The sequence below is a fragment of the Anser cygnoides genome, chromosome 1 (genome assembly GCF_040182565.1).
Source record: "Anser cygnoides isolate HZ-2024a breed goose chromosome 1, Taihu_goose_T2T_genome, whole genome shotgun sequence".
Lineage (NCBI taxonomy): Eukaryota > Metazoa > Chordata > Aves > Anseriformes > Anatidae > Anser > Anser cygnoides.
The window spans coordinates 148,810,301-148,828,329 of NC_089873.1; the positions used below are offsets into that span (position 1 = coordinate 148,810,301).

Below are 18,029 nucleotides of genomic sequence, written 5' to 3' on the forward strand. Positions count from 1 at the left end.
CTACATCCCCTTTAACTGTAAGAGCATAAATATAAAGAGCTGTGTATAAACACCTAAATGTAGTGTCTAAGGCTACATATGCTACAAATGTTTATATAAGAAGATTTTTTTTATTATTTTTTTATTTTTTCCAGGAAATTTTGGGATATCTCAACATTTATCAATTCAGATTCTTTTGGAATGAAAGCATATTCCTGAGTTAGATTATTTGCCTTTCTTTCTTCAGTCTTTCCTAGGTGATTCCTAAGCAATATCACTAAAATGAGAGAAGCCTAGTTGGCATTAATGGTCTTCTCTTAAATTGGTTAAGTTTATAATGAGTGCAATGAGTAACTATAAAATGACCAATAGTAATTAAAATGATTTAAACTGAGTGTTTTCAGTTTTTTGTATCTGCATGTTTTTCCCATGGATTTCTCTCTCAACCTTTCTGTCTGACTAATACCTGCATAAAGCAGTACTTCTCAAGTTTGGGCCTGTAAAGAGAAAGATACAGCATTCATTTTTGTGCAGGAATAAAGTTACTTGATTCCAATTGTCTTAAACAGAAATCTTTAGGCTACCATCGTTTGGTAATGTTTTAACCTGTTAACACATTTCATATTATACAGAATAGTACAAAGCACTAACTTTGAAGTAACCTGAGGCTAAATTGCTTTACCAAAAACTTTCAAAAGGAGCGTGTGTGGGAGAAGAGTTAAATTCTGTTTTAAATCCTTTGAAGACCACAAGGATTCTCAACTCCTGATCATTAATTTATTGTTCTTTTATCAAATGTTGTTTGGAATCCCTCAGTTTATTCAGAAAATGAAACAGTTTGAAGTCATTTTGCAAGAAGCTCCAACAGGAAAGAACTTAGCAAAAGCCTGAATAATTAGATTCACATGAACAAAGAGTTATCTGATAAGATAACTGATAAGCATCCAAAAAGAACAAAATAGCATTTCTAAATAGATGTCTGTATATTAGAGTGCCAAAGCTTTATAAGTAATTTATGGCTGAGTATTTGCATAAAGCTGCTTTTATCAATAAAGCTTTGCTTTGGCTACATAGAGTAGATTGTATCTTTCATGACTGAGAGTTTGGGCCAAGTATTTCTTTCCTTAAACTCCTGAGTATAGGAGTTCAGTGGCACAGATTTTTCTTGGTTGATGGAGTTAAACTAGAGGTAAGTTTGTATGGCATCAAATTCATACATGAATCAGGAAGGCAGAATTTGGCTTTTGTTAGTAATTCTAGATTTCTGGCTTAGTCAAATTTTTATGAGATCATATCGTTCTGGAAACATCAATAAGTGAATTTGTTATGTTTTCTTTAAGCAAGTGTAATCTTGACTCTACTATCAAATTTAATTAGATAACAGCCCCTTTGAAACTATAGGTGGTTCATAACCAACTCGTTTCTGATAATTTTTCTGTTCCTTTTTATATTGTTTAAAGTTGCACCTTTAAGTAGAAGATTAAACAGTCTTAATAAATAATGTCTATTAAGATTGCAAGATACCCCTGTTTCTTCATTGTTTGCTTAAGCCATTATAATATGAGAAATGAGATGTAGCATTGATTTCTTATTCTCTTTTTAAATGAAAGTACCTGACAGAGTCATAGCAGTATTGTTGATAGTGGTTATTTTTATGCTCAATGCCGTAAAAGGTGAGATGTAGTTCATGTGCTAAACAGTTTATAGTCCTGGACTAAGAGTCATTGTAAATAATAAAAAGGGGAAACCCCTCCCCTTTGTAGTCACTGAGAGTTTCAGTAAGGCTGGAGTTTCACCCCAATCTGTAGGGCAGTTACTAGGTTGTAATTCTGCAGTGCTTGATGCCTTCCAGGGAGGGATCTTGAGTTTAGGAACTTCAAGGCATGTGCTTGCAAACGTAGCAACTGTTAGGGCAGCTTGTGAAAATCAGGAGTGGGCCACTTTTTTTTTGAGGCTATATATAGCTGGGGTCTTGGAGTAGCAAGCCACATAAACCTTCGTAGGGAGGGACCAGAATGAATACGTCTCCCACTGTATCTGCATGTGGATCATGGTGAATAAGGACAGAAACAATTTCTGAGAGGTAAGATCATTTTTCAAGACTGAACAGGGGGAGCACATCAGATAGAGAGAGAGAGAGTCTCAAAAGGGCAAGTCAAGGCTTTTTGCTCCACAACAATTACTCCCCTGCATTCATTTCATTCAGAAGCTGATTTTATCAGTAGATCCTTGACTGAAATTTCCAAAATTTCTCCTAACTTTGTGTTTCAAAAGAACTTCAGATTTTTATTTTGCTGATGATACGTAATACAAGAGAGACAAGAGACTAGAGATTTAAAGTTATATTCTTGATTTGCTCTTCTTTTTTTTTTTCTTTTGTCTGGGTGCAGATACGGTCCCATTACAGTAAGCATTGCTTTTCTGGCACATGAAGTTTAGCCTCATAGTTACAGTATGTGCTACCTTAGTGATAAATCTTGCAATCAAAGTGAAATAGAGAGAGCAAAGAAGAGAAGTGACAATGGTGACAGACCAGTTTATAAATTGTCTTTATGATGAAGAAATGGAGCTAAACAGAGATCACAAAGACAGAAAAGAAAAAAAAATGTGGGAAAAATCTTACGGAAAAATGTTGAGAGATCTGATTTTATTTTTGGGGGCCAATTGTTTCATATTAGCATTGATATCCCAAAGCTATAGTGTATATATAAAAATAAAAGAATGTATAGCAGGTATAAGTAATATACTCAAATATGCTGTCATTACAAATCATGTCATTACATTTGTATATGCATATTAGAGACATAACTTAAGGCTACTTAGTTATAGAAAATTGTTTCAGAAAAGATAGTTCAACCTGATATTACCATTTTTGATTTAAAGAAGATTGCTAGTTATCCTAACTGATTGTACTGTTGTGGCTTCTGGTAGGCAAACTCATACAATGCTCTCAGCTCTGCAGGTTGATACGGACAAAAGGACATTTTTTAGTCCTCTCTTGTAGTGTCAGATCTTTGTCACCCTACATTTATAGGTTGAAATATGCTGTTTGCAAGTAAACTGTATGTGTAAAAATAAATAGCTTCAAGCTGGGGAAAATGTAAATGCACACATTCATGCAGAAGCTGGACTGTGGTCAGGGAGTACATTTTGTGTTTGTAGCTCAGGCTGCTATTCCCAGGCATGTAAAACTTTCCTGATGCTCACAGAAGAATGTACACTGCAGTGTGTGCTCTGCCTGTCTGTGATATTTTCCTCACCCATTAAAAGCAATGAAATTTGTATGCCACAATAGCTGTAGATAGTTCACGGAACTGATTTTCTTTTGTGTTTTTTCAGTGCTGGTCCCTGTCCACTCTCAAAAAGAAACCTTTCCGTTAATTTACTGTATAAAGTAGTAATTTTAGTGAAGTGATTGAATTCTGAATCTAAGTTGATCAGGCTATTTTTGCTTGACCACTGAGGAAATCACCTCCCATTCTAAGTAGTAAAGTTTGGTTTTCACAAAGGAGTTGGAGAAAACAGTAAGGTAAAGTGAATAGTATAGAAAAGATCCCAGTATACATTTTTTCAGAGACATTATGTGCAAAGCCTTAAATTTGATTTTTGTGTGTGTGTGTTTCCAGGCATCACCTTTTCTAACAAGCACTTATACAACGTGTACAAAGTGGTGATTATTTATTACCATTCATGTGGATCCCCACTCTGCCTTTCCCTCACACACGAGCTCAAGATGAGAGTTTTCAAGATAGTGAGTGGCCGCATAATCCAACTTTCCCCAGTTCAGCATACGTGGGAGGCAGCCTTTGTTTTCTAACTGCTATAGATATAAAGACAGGATGACATTACATGTTTCCATGTCTTCTCTACTTTCTCTATTTCTTCTCCTTTTTTTTTTTTTCCATTGGATACCTTTACCTTTTTGTTTGTTTGTTTTTTTTTCCAACTGTTTGTTTGTTTTCTTGTTTAAAATGCAAAAGAGAGAATATACCTTAACTGTTTCGTGTATGAATGTTGTTTGTCTACAAATGTAGCTGTGGCAGTCTAATAATATAAGGCAAATTCATAGAGAAAGGTTTTTGTTTTTTTTTTTAATTAGTTCCACATAACTGGAAAAATAGACATTTTAGGGTTCTTCTAGTCCTCTGATATGCCATGTTTTTTCCTTGTATTCAAGCCTGATAGGTCACTTTTTTCCTCACAGGTATTTACTTTGATTGAAACACTCAGTACCCCCACAAAGTCCAGCTGCATCCTTAAAAATTCACAAATATAGTTATGCAATGCCATTTTGATCCCTTTGCTTCATAAGTTACCTGTTGCTGTTATCTGTGCCTGATGACTAGAGGGAAATCTGAACAAGTGTTAGACCTGCCTTACAAGATTGTTTGGATCTAAATACTGTGAATGACATTACTAAATCTTGGAGGGTTGCATCAGATTTTCCCACATGTGGCAGTCCTGCTTGATTAATAACTTCCATATGAAGTGCCAAGTTACATCACCTTACCAAAGTGCTGTTAGAGTTTGTGTGATGGAGGTAGCTTTCAACATAAGTTACTTGTACCCAAATCCTCACTCTTGCCCCAATAAAGTCCGGCATTGAAGATCTATGAGCTTCACTGGTGAGGATCAATGTTGGGTTTTTTTGATGGAATAAAGCTCCAGGCAATCAAATACAATGAATGCCTCTTTTCTAAATGAAGGAAGAAGGTAAAGATCAGACTCAGAGGTTCCTTGTCTGTCTTTCACTTTTCCATTGCAAACGTATGGGCACAGAAGGGAAGAAAAGCTGTGACAGGAGATGTTAAGCCTATCATCCCTGTAGCTGCATGGCCATAAGGGTCATTTTTTCTCTGGCCGTAGCCCCTTTCTAATTCTTCAGTGCAAATAATAGCAACCTATCACTTCTACTTTTCTTTAAATGTCGTTTCTTCTCAAGCACATCCAGGGAAAACATACAGGGGAGACTTTTGAACCTTAAAATCATTCCCAAATGCTAGCAACATTTTTTCTCAGCCTTCGTTGAGTTGTCCGTTTCTAGTGGCATTTTCAGGATTTAGTCAATTCCATGTAATGACCAGAGAGAAGCTGGAGCAGGTGCTGTCCTGTGTGGGCAAGGGATCTGGGGGTGGCAGTGGGGCAGGACCCTCACCCACCCAATACAGACCTTCAGTACCCAGCAAGTTCAAGGATGGGCCACTGGGGTCAGATGCTGGTGACCAGAATGGCCAGGTAGGGCCTTGGGGATGGGGACGGGCCAAGGCTGGGCTGGGACATCAGCGCACAAGTGGGGCTGGGGAGGTCTGTGGCTGGGCACAGGCATGGCTGACTACAGCCCAGGCCACAACCAAACTCGAAAGATTCTCTAGAGCCAGAAGGGGTCCCAGCAAGGCTTCCTGCACAGCCCAGGCAGATAGAAACCTTTGAGGAGGCGGGGGGCACTCAATGCCCTGACAGAAATGTGAAAGGTCCTTCATCAATTTTCAGTTAGTGTTAATGAATATCTAATCTGCTCCCCCACATTATCAAAAACCAGCTAAATCTTCAGAAATCAGGATTAATTGCTCACTTTTGCATATGTATATTTTCTTCAATGTATATATATTCTTTTGTAAATTAAGGTAATCCTATAAACCTGTACTTAATTAACACTTTCAATATGTGGCAGCTGTTTTGGCGGCTATTCAGCTAAAGATTTGAAGTTTGTCTGTCACCCCTAAGATTTTCTTGCCATGGATCTTCTAGCACTTAAGTTCCTAGTAAGAAAGCGTATGAAGAAAGGGAAAAACCTGAATCAGTCTCCCACTTCTTTTTCCTTTCCCAAACTACTTTTCAATCTTGCATTAAGTCATACAGATAAATTATCACTGGATTCTACTGTCTTTATGTTCATCTTTCTGTACTTAACATTGACCACCCTACTAAAACATGAGCCAAGGACCTGAAATTTAGAAATGCATCTGATGTTTTACAGAGGATAAGTAATTTTAAAGACTGAGTGACTATACATGGGTGATTCTCAAAGGCAGTATCTGAAATTCATCATCTTGCCATTATCCTACTCCCTGGAATTGTTCTAGGAAAAGTTTTACCTTGCCTAGAGTAACTCTGGAGCACTGAGAAAAAGTTATCCATCAGTAGGTATCCAAGCTAAATTGAATATCATGTCTAATACAAATCTTATTTTTTTTTCTGCTTGTAATCACTTTGCGTAACAGCTGAAGGGTTTAGAGGTGAAACTCAGATTAATGAGACAAAAGATTTTATGAGATATTTTCTGCAGTCGTTAGAATTATTTTTAATGCATAAAGGTTCAAAGACATGTTTTTTCTTATATTTCACGTGTCTTAAAGTAATATGCCCTGAATTTGTGTGTGCATGCACATGTCTAGGCATTTCTTGGAAAAAAAAATACTTAGTGAAAACTCTAGGTTTTTATCTCATTTCTCTGTTGTTTTTTATTTATTTATTTATTTTCCAGATTCTTTCTTTTGTGAAGGTCTCTTAAATTGCAAAAAAATTAAAAATAAATAAAAAAAGAAATCATGTTCTGACTGAACAGATTCATATTTTTTGTTACTGTGCAAGTTTTTTTGTCCTAACTATATTGCACATAGCACTTTGCTGTTCTCACAAAAGCTTGCATTTTAAGTACATGAATACTTACAAGACAACGCAGTGATACAGCACAAGCCATGTATATTAGCATGCCTAGACAGCAAAGGACCATTGAGGTTTAAAGATTTTTCAAGCGTGCTTGATAAACTTTCTAACTAATGTGGTAATGGGAGAAGCCACGGTGTGAAAATCCGGTTTTGAACCCAGATTTCAAAACCTGAGGGAGTTAATCAGGAATTTTATTGTTCTATCAATGAAGATAATTTTTACCAGATTCTGATGTCCTTGAAGTTTTCATATGGTCCATGATGAATTAAAAACTGCTTCAGAGTTGAAATCAATGCAGCAGCGTCTATGATAAGGGGGCATATAAGTTCAGAGCATATATACATAGAGCAGCTGGAGAGAAAAATAACTTTGGTATATGTATTTCGATGGGAGATCGAGGGCTGTAGCAGCTATACATTTACAGGGAAGTTAATGAAAATCAAGAATAAGAAATAATTAATTTGTAAAGACTAGCAAAATTCACTTATTTGATTTAACTTTTTTTTTCCTATTATTCACATTATTTTTAACATCTGCCATACTTGGCACACTATTTTGTGTAAGTTAATATGTATCCAAGCTAAATAAATGAAGTTGTGTTTTCTCTTTGAAAAAAAAAAGTAACCATACTAATAGTATTTCAGTTTTCACTGACTGTCAAAAAGGTAGGATCTCAGATAGGGCTCAGTATCAGTAAATATTAAACCACTAATAGAATATAGTTTGCATATTTTCATAAGAAAAGTATAAAAACTGGAGACAGTTTTTTTAAGCTTCTTTTTTTTTTTTTTCTGAAAATAGCTAAAGATTGTTTTTTTCCTGTTATAAAGTGGAAGAGACCTTTACAGAAAGCACTGTGTATTCTTCTTCCAAAAGATGGATTATTTACAAGGTTCTTAAATTAGACTTCCAAAATATGCAGCCTGGAGTATACACTATTGACTATCTCAATAATAATGAAATAAAAAGTTTGCAATACTTTCCAGCTACCTGCAAGCTTGGCTTGGCTTCATTAATCTGATAATTGCAGGAACTTGAACAAATTATTGAGATAAGCTACATTTTAAGATTTCTGTATTTCAGAAAACTATAGAAAAAAAAATTTTTTTTTTTACAGTGATTTTGTTGACCACTCTTAGTTCATGTTGTGTAGTCAACTTCATTAAGAAATAACACTTTTAAAGTGTTTGTGGTCTTAGTTATTTTTATTCTTTTTATCTCCTTTGTCTTCCTACACAGGGCTAAGGACTGCTTAAATCTCAATTCTAAGCCTCTGCTGTACTCAGATGAAAAATTTTCACAACAAATGTGCCATTTTTGTTTTTCTTCATTATTTTTTTTTTTATGATCCTAGATGGGAGAAATCAAGTAAATTCTAATATTCAGAAAATGCTTTTCCCTAAAAAGCTGGGCCTCTTTGGTGTCTCATGCTGAAAAGACACAATAGTCATTCTTGAAAAGTGAAGTGTTGGGTTCTGCTTATGCTGAGGCAAGATTATTAACTCAGTAGGGAGGCTTAATCCAGAGTTGGAAAATTTGGCATCACTGTATTCCCCTTACTCTAATTATCCTCTTAACTTCAGTTGGAATTCTGCTGGAGTTTATTTTAGTACAAAAAGTGGATATGGAAAGGTGAAGCCCTAAGTAAAATTGAAAACAGGTTGTTTTTTTTTTTTTTTTAATACATCAGCAAGTAACAAAAATTATACACTTCAATCAGTTTACATCTTCACTATGTGATTTACTTGCATTTCAGCTGTCCAGAGAAAAGCTGTAACTGTGAATGTTTGTTTTTTAACTATTGTCATACAATATTACTGTGGAAATTTGATTCACAATCAGTGGTACTATTTTAATGACAAGTTCTGTAGAATCTGACCATTATGAGGCAATTCCGTTTACTTACATTGCAGTGAGGTCTGACAGCTAAACTACACCAGCTGGTTATTAGAAAGCTAATGGAGAGAGGAAGCAGGTTTAAACTTGCTTCAGTGAGTTTTGTATCTGGAATCGTTTCAACATCAAAAGAGTTGTCTAAATCTTTTCTGTTGTTTTGGTTATTTGCTTTGCTTTGTTTATTTTGTTTGTTGCATACCATCTAGTCTTTCCCTCTTTACCTTGTATTTGTTCAATGATTATTTTTTTTTTGAGGTTGAACCTTCTCAACTGGATTTGTAACATGAATATTCCAGCGAAATGTGCTTTCACATTGCACTCTGTTTTTCCCTGCCCACTTATAACTTCACTCTCCACTTCCCCTTTATTCACACTGGTAGTATCATTTACCTCAATATTCTTACCTTTTTCAGTTTTCCCATGTCTTCATCATTAATGCATATTTTCTGAGTAAACAGTGTTCATGGGATTATTGAACTTGTTTTATTCTTTTTCTTTCCCAGAAATGAACAGGAATTGAACCAAAATGAACATTTTATCACCCAGCTCTCTTTTTCTTGTCCTACTCCTTCTTCGAAATTCAGGCTCCATTAATCTCTTGGAGCATGATTTTCAAGCATCAGTGTTGTTTTTTTCACTTCAAAGAAGGAAGGGTTGAGAGGCAATGTCGGTAAATGGCTGACGTGTGTGATTTGTTATGCAGCATAGTAATAATCATGACTAACTCACTTGGTTTTGTTGAGGATGGACACCAGAAAATTTACTGTATGTTGTCTTAAAATATGTCTTCATGTTGTAAAGTGTTATTTATTAATCAGAACTAATTTTATCTGAATCCAATGAAATCTGAGCTTTTCATAGTGCACATTTTCTCAGGTATACCTGAGATTGAAAAATACAGCAAAGTTTAACAAAGTCTGGGGGATTTTTAAATCCCCCTCTCCCCCCTGTTGTATTTTTTTAAAGAGTTACTCTGCGGTCTAATTTATCTAATTTTTCTAATTTTTCTTGTTCTTGTACTTCACTTCTGTTGAGGTAAGCTTTCAGGCCAGTAAACTCCCAGATTTTAATGGAAATTAAGTGGAACGCTAAGCAGCCTATTAGTGTACAGAACAAATTTCTCAGTGTGTTTTAGCAGGGCAGATATGATACCTGGACTGTATAGACTAAAACTTCTACCCTAAAATTACCTCTTTATACTTTAATATTCAGAAAATAGTGTCTGGTACTTGGTGTTAAATCAAAAATTATATCTTTCTGAAAATTGATTCAGTTTCCTCTATTTTAAACTCCCTCTTTATATGAGATATTTATGGGTTGTTACATCAGATACATTTCTAGGAGGTATCATTGCAATTACAGAAGATGTAATCGGGATCATAGCTCAGGTTTTCAAAACAAAACTGAAATATTAATTTGTGTCATCTGCTTTATTTTGCAAATTAAGCAGCTGTTTTTTGCTCCGTTTGCAGATATGTAAACCTCATGCATAGTATACATCTGTGTTATTAACTTTATTTCACAATATTTGTTTTGAGTATCTGGCTGTGCAGTTGTTTTGGGTGGTTCATCTTAAATTCGGGTTAGTTGCATACATACGAGCACACTTGCACTCTAATTACATGTCAAGATATCCAAAATATTATTTTTGAACTTGAAAGCAGAGGTATCTTAGCCTTGGATTTTGATGATTAATTTATTTATTCCAATTCTGACATTAGCTGTATATTATAGCATTACTGCTTTATTCTCAAAGGATCCTTCAAGAAAATATAGCTCCAATGATGGCTGGTAATCATTAATTTACATGAAATACAAGAATAATTTTTATTTAACAAAACAAAGGTAGTAAAATAAGTCTGAGACTTAGCTCAGTGTCTTTGTCTTAGGTCCCAAGCGGGCTTGTTATTTGTCTGGCTTTCAGAATAAATGCTATAGAAATTCTGCTTTGTTCAAGAGTGTAAATCTGAAACTCATATTCCTCTGGGTATTTTCCTTCATCTGATGTTAACAAACCCCTCTTCATTGTATTATTCTTCATACATATTGATTGAATAGTGGCAGAGGGTGTATAGCACTCCACTGGCAGACTCTCAGAGGTAAAGAAATCATTCATTATGATTACCTCTCTTTTCAACAATGTTTTTTCTCTCACTCATAATTCTAACAAGCTGAGCATGTAGAACTAACAAGGTGTAAATGAACAAATGAGATGTGTTTTCAGGAATAAATTGTATTTATAAAGCAGTACAGTAAAGCCAAGGCACCTCCTCCCTGTATTTCTCTGTTATCCTAAAGGCACTCAGATATCTGGTAATCTTTGATATTTTACATTCCTTTGGTGCCAGTAAGCTGTTTGGAACAGAAAAAATAACATCAGACCATATAAAAACACTTTGACTTTTGCCTTTTTAAAGCTGTAGCCAGTTTACTTCTGCATGTTTAGTTATAATCTACAAACTTGCATTCCTTCATTTGACTTGGCATGGTATCATTTGCTATTTCTTTGATTGAGAGAGGCTTTGTCTTTCTTGTCTCCATTGGGGTTAGCATGATACGGAAACATGTGCAGAAAATAAGAGGAGAATAATCTGTCTGTGGCATGAAAGATAAAGAGTGGGAGGCAGGAAAAAATGAAATCTGTTCAATCCGAGAGAAAGAAACAAACTTGATAATTAAGAGCACTGAGAACTATAGGGTACATGCAAATTTACTGAAGACAGAACATACATCTGTCTTAGTTTTAGCAGAAAACTAAATGCACAATAAAACATTGTTTGGAATAAATGGCTTGAAATGGAGAAAGAAAAATGCAAAATTAAATATAATATAAACCAGATGACTTTCCAACTTGTTGTGAATTCTGTTGATGAATACCTTACACCTTAAAGTTTCTGGGCCATGTTCAACCTTTTGTTAGAAAAGAAAAATCTCCAGAGATCTGTGGAAGTTATATATATATATCTTGAGGCTAAATTTGGTCCCCTGTTGAAGAAATTAAATGCTGACTATTTAGGCAGCCCACCAGTATTTCACTTCAGACTGACAATGGATGTAGCTCCAAAAGATGAAATTGCTGTAGAAATCCTAGTTTAAAAGTAGACGTGATTACTCACTTATAAAAATGGTAGAGAAGCTCATTTGGCTTTTAGTTTAAGTACAAAATATGTCTCTGCACTTTACTAGGATGCTAATCGTCTCCTATGTGGGGGGAGATTCAGTGGATTCAGCTCCTGAAACCACTTAGCATAAATCTACAGCGATAATATAGTTCTGCAATTTATATTTCAAAAGTCACTCTTAAAATCATCCTGATACAATTACTGTAGATGAATTTCCAGTCAGAAATGGGTCATTTAAGAAATTGTTATTGGCATATGGCAGCCCCAGTCATTGAACGTGGCTCATCTCAACTTAATGTTAGATCGGAGAGAGATGATACCTCTCACTGTTGTTTGAACTGGCTGCATGTGCTGGGCTCCCTGAACTAGCCTGATTTTTTTGACTTCACTGGAATAACTTCACTGTTACTGTTAGCCTGCTCCCTCTGGGAAGGTCAGCAAGGGTTGACCTAAAGTGTAGCCTGGTTTTCTTTCCTTAGTTCTTTCATTAAGCATAGCTCAAAATCACCTCTACATGGAGGTTAAACCCGATTGTGTCAGGTTGCTGCTGTTCAGAGTTTCTTTTGATTCCTGCTGAAATTGCATGTAGATTTTTAATTATTATTATTTTTTTTGAGTTATAATTACTCAAATTGAGTTTTGTAATCCTAGATGTAGCTGTCTTGAGAATATGTTAATCGAGTGCTAACAACCAGAGGTTGTTAGGATCTCGGTTTTATACAGCTCCTAAAAATGTCAGCTCCATCAGTCCTGGCTTCTAAAATGATTTTATGCAGTGTAGTGCTGGACAGAAGAGCCCAGGAATGTCTTGTACTGCATCGCCACCATGCAGGCGGTCTGTGAAACTACTTTGTTCTGGGTGAGGGTCTTCTCTCTCTCTTTTACGACACATCTCTGAATCACAGTACAAAGTGCTGCTGCTGCGGCTCACTACAGTGCAACAAAAATCATATGAAACTTGATGTGCTCAGTGATTGATATCAAAGGTAAACAATATTGTTTCAAGTATAGTGTCAATATTTTTGAGTCACCTTTGATTGGCAGTCAACAGATTTAAAATAGTACTGTTTGGGAGGGATGCTTAATGATTTTCACATATATGCTAGCCTGTCTAACCATGGAGAGCTACATTTTTGCATACCTGTGCAAACAGCACCTGGGATCAGACAAGGAGACATACTGAGGAGAGCTGGGAATAGTTCAGAGGGCTTCAAGGAAGAAACATGGAGGCTCTGTGCTTCTTGACACATCATTCTGGTCTGTGACCCATCTGTGCTAATAAGGCCTGTGCTTATCTGATCTAAAGTTTCAACATTTCTTGAACAGTGGTAATATGGGTGAGAAAGTCCAGTTTGAGCAAAGAAAGTTGCAAATCAAGAAAGTCCTCTAAAATAAAGAACTTGGTAGAAAATTTCTGCTGACTAAGATGGTAGAAATGGGCACTGAAACAATGTACAAATGTTTTTTGAGAAACAAACTGCATTTGTAATAGTCATTACAGAGAAGCAAAATTTCTGGTTTATGACATATGCTGGTACCTTCTAATTTGTACTTTAACCTTTATGAAATTTTAGCATGACCAAGTCATTAAGTGGGTAAAAATCACTTTTCTGAGCTGGTATTGCAGCTTAATATTAAACTTACAAAGCAATTGCAGTGTTTATTTTGACACTGGTACACTGATGCCAGTTTCATGATCTGTTTTGTTACTACCCAAGATGAGGATTACAGTGCCAATCTCTTGAAGGAAAAAGTCTGAGGCTTTTCACAATAAAAAATGAATGATGAAAATGATAACATTAAATGGGAAAATTATTAATTTAGCAGAATAATTACTGGAAAACAATTGGGGATTGTCCCATGTTATTATATTTTTGCAGTAATTAATAGAACTCAGAAAATGTCTGTATAATCCTCCTTTGATACGTTTTTCTATTGAAATCACTGCTAGTTTGGGCTTTATTTTCTGTCACTTTCCTGTCCAAAATACAGATAGGTTAAAACTGTTAGTTCAAGAGACTTCACCTTTTTTTCCTAATGATTCTGAGGATTTGTGTTTGCTTCTGTGTAAGTCACCTGTCTTTGTTACCAGGTGCAGCTGGAAAAATTAGATTCACTGTTAAGAGATGCATTTGTACTTTCTTGTACCTGCAATCCTTTCCCCCATTTCCATCATGTTCTCAGTGATTACTTTCCCACTATATTTTAATCTCCTTTACGTAAACTTGACGTATTTCCAAGGCTAAATTCCCTGCTAAACAGGCCTCCTCAGTCACAGAACAATTAAGAGGAAAGGAGTGGAGCATCATCCAATAAAATACATCCTATGGTGAACTTAACTTAAGATATCTCACAGTGTAAGGTTGATCGCTAAGTCAAAACTGGAACAAAGAACATATTGTCAAAATATGTGGTTCCATGGTTTATTGTGGAACCTGTTTTTCCAACATGCAATTCTTATCCTCGCGAATATCTTCTCTTTCTAGATTCCTGCATATCTTAGAAAAAAACAAAGGGCTACTCTAAGGCATAGTTCATTCTGCTGTCATCTTCTGTGTTTCTTTTAAAATTTATTTTGTTTTTCTTTATTTTATTTTTATCCCATTTTGTTTCATTTTCAAGTGTATTTGGATACAAACCTAGCTTCTCTACAGCACTAAATTGCAAAAAGTGCAAATCCCTATGTGTAAACACAGTGTAATTTTAGCAGTAAGACTCAGCAGGGGAGACTCTTTGTCCTATTTGGATGCACAAACCACAGAAGTATGGAGGTAAATCTGCAATTTTTGGATTTGGGAAGGTCATTTTCTTTTATACACTGTAAATTCAGTGTAACATAAAGAACCTGCCTAGGTGCAGCCCTTCAATCAAATCCTCAGTGTGCTGCCTGTAAAATTTGCTTTAGGTTCACTGAGCATACAGCTTACTGGTCTCTAGCACTTTCTGCCTTACGAGAGGCAATGAGAGGCAACCTGGGAATTTCAATGTCAGATTTCGTCAGGCATGATTGTACTGGCAGGGCCGAGAAGGTGGCAGAGGAACACCCGCATGCATGCACCCTGTTCCCATCTTTGGCAGTCCTGCACTTGGGTGCCATGGCAGGGAGGCAAGCAGCCCTTGCTGAGCAGGGGAGAGCAGCCGTGCTTTCACCATAACTGAGCCCTGTGCTCAGGGTCATGTAATTTTATGGCTGTGGGAGAAGCAGGAGCCTCTGCTGACCACTAAAGACTGAGGATGGCTGGTTACTAAACAGATAACATATATGAACACATACATACTTGCTCCATTTAAAGTAGAAAAATGACTACTCTTGCTTTGTAAAATACGTGGGTAAAGTTAGGTACTTCACCAACTTGTATTCATGCGTTGTGTGAGACTTTCTTAACCTGTGAGAGGGAAATTGTTACTGATTATTTATATTACACTCTATTAATGTTTCTTTAAAATGCTTTAAAAATGCTATTAATGCTTCTTTAAAATGTCTTGTTCTTGTGTAAATAGTGTATGTATCTCAGTATTTCAAAAGCAACTGGTGACTTGGGTGACCTTCACTTTTTCTGTCCAAGTTAGGGATCTTACTGTTCAGAATTACTTGTTTAGGATACATACCTGAATACACACAGCCATACCTGCATACACAGGAAGAAGAGGGCTTCTTGTAAACAAGCTGATCTGACACTGATCCAGGGACTACAGTCAGCAGTTATATGAAATCAGTTTGAAGTGTATTAGCAATGTTTTAACTGGATACTGGTGCAAGTTACAAGCAGATACCAAAAGCACTTTTTGAATTGTAGATCTGATACTGTGGCTCTTAACCCAGTAAGCTTTATTTAATGAATCAGCATTAAAGAAGTAGCAAATGCTGATGGAGAAATCCCTTGAGGCTCATAAACTACCTGGCAACTAGTGCCAAACTAAGTCTGAACACAGGACTACAAAATAACTCTTGGTTGTAGGAACAAAGTTCACACACGATTTCTGAAGCATTTCAGGACATGGATTAGACCAGTTTGCACTTGCATACAGTTTGACTTATTTACTTTGTGTTCATCACTGCTCAATATTTGCTAGTTTTTATCTTTGTCATCATCACAACCACCATCATCATCATGCTTGTTATTTAGTGTGTATTCAACTTCAAAATTGTACTGTTAAATTCACAAATTTGTGATTTTTGAGTGATTCTGTTCTGTAATACTGAGTGATATGAACAAGAGAAACAGGCACTAAAAAGTATGCTCCTTTATTATTTCTTTAAATTTCATTGGGGCTGTGAAAAATCCTATTTTGATTCACTACTGTGTGCATTTTTTTTTTTTTTTTTTTTTTCTTGAATGGAATTATCATGGAATTACCCTTTCATGCGGTTTTAGGAACATGGGCAGGAGTTTCTGGTTTAAGTCTACTCCACAGGAATATCAATACAGTTAAAAGATAGTGTGCTTGAGTTTAGCCTAAAGACATTTGGCATTTTGAGAATAAAGTCGAAGCTGTATCTTTTTGCTTTCCATTTGAGTATATCCACTGTCTGTAGAAACCTACGTACTTAATAGTACAGGGACACTTCTTACAGAATGTTTTGAGGTTTTCTTATGAAAATGTCAAGTCAAAAATATTTACTGAATAATTGTATAAAACTATTGTAAGGTTTCTGTACTGATCCCAGTTTACAAAAGATGTATCTTAACATCTGGTTTTCTAACTTTAGAAAAATACAAATAAGAGCTGTGTTCTGGCTATCACCAGAGCTGTCTGCAGTGTTTAATTTATTAATGTTGTACTGATACTTTACCTACTGCCATTAACACAGTTATTTTTAAAATGCAGTTTTTGGTGCCTTATTGCACCAGCCATGATCAGAAATCTGTACACTTATATAGCAGTAATTACAGCTCAGTGCTACTGCACAACAAGTTTCAAACGATGTAAAATTTGTTCATCTTGGAATTGGTTTAAAAGCTGAAGACAAAAGAAAAAAGACAATAAAAATATGCCCCTTTTCCCTTAAAAAAAAAAAAAAACACCACACAACACAACTAGAAGCTATTCATTATCATGTTCTGTAAATGTCGTTTACTTCATTGATGTCAACTGTTTTGTTTTGTCTTTATCTCACCTCTGTTTACATATCAAACAGTGCTAAGTGCAAGGCAGCTTTTCCTCACTAAACAGTGTACATTGTCCTCTCTCATTCACATGACAGATCTAAAGAAGTAAAAATGTTTGTTGTATTTCTTATTCTGTGACTTTGAAAGTGTATTCCAGTTTATTGGCATTTATTTTTGAAAGGTAATGTTTATACACTCAATACTCTTTGTCCCAGCACTTTTGAAAAAAAAAAAAAATATCTGCAAATATGTAAAGCTATGAACTCATTCACTCTCAGTCTGGTAAAACAGTCCTTATTTCAGTGTTTAGTTGTACCTAAATTAAAACTTGGGACGTAGCAGGGGACAGCTAACTTTGTAGGAAAATATGGCGCATTTCAGAGAAAGACTTCACAAATGTTTAAAGTGAGGACAGTAAACTGACCTAGTTTTTAGAAAACTGATAGTATAAGGGGTAACATTTCATCTGGAACTAAGATATATCTGAGCAACTGCAATTTCTGCTTAGGTTAAAGTAAAAATTAACTGAGTTGGCAATGTTGAATTTTTCCTGATGATCACTGTGCTTAATCAGGGTTGCTACCCTGAGCTGGGTGGGAAGGAGGGATGCAGACTGCACAGGCAAAAACCACACGCTTTTCACATGATTGTGCAGGTACATGGTTCATTGGGCAGCCCTAATAAGGGGAAGGAAGGGATTTAGTTTGTTAATCCATGCTTCTTAATACAATGTCACATTAAATAACACCGACAACATGCATATTGATTGTGTTAGAGCTGGAACCTGATTATGAAATACTGCTTTAACCTCCTATGACGTTGACCCTCTTGAGAATTTTCTAGCGACAAAGCATCAATTAATGATGATTTAAGACTTTGTAATAAGAAAAGTCCAATTAATACTGGCTTTCTTTTAGGCATATTATCTAAAGATAGGTAAAGTTAAAAGATAAGTCTTTGTGGCTCATTGTGGAGTGTAGCAGAGACACCTCAAATGATGCTGAGCAAAACATGCTATAGTTACTATAGGGCCAGTGGTCCCTTTGAGGTAATTAGTCTCACTTACTGTGCTTTCTGTACTACACCTAGGTCATATAGGTATAGTTCACGAATACTTGTGTGATACTGCATTGCACTGTGTAGAAATACATCTATGATGTGGGGATATGCCTGGAAATTATATAGGCAATGCTTAGGGCAGCTTGAGGACTAGGTCTCCACTACTACTTATCACCTGCTTTGTATCTTAAAC

At 35.8% G+C, this 18,029-nt stretch overlaps 1 protein-coding gene across 5 annotated transcripts in view; it reads left to right on the forward strand.

Annotated features, from left to right (window-relative positions):
* Positions 1–18,029, forward strand: part of MYO16 (myosin XVI) — a 383,536-nt gene that overhangs the window by 228,814 nt on the left and 136,693 nt on the right. The gene's annotated exons all lie outside the window — the stretch shown is intronic.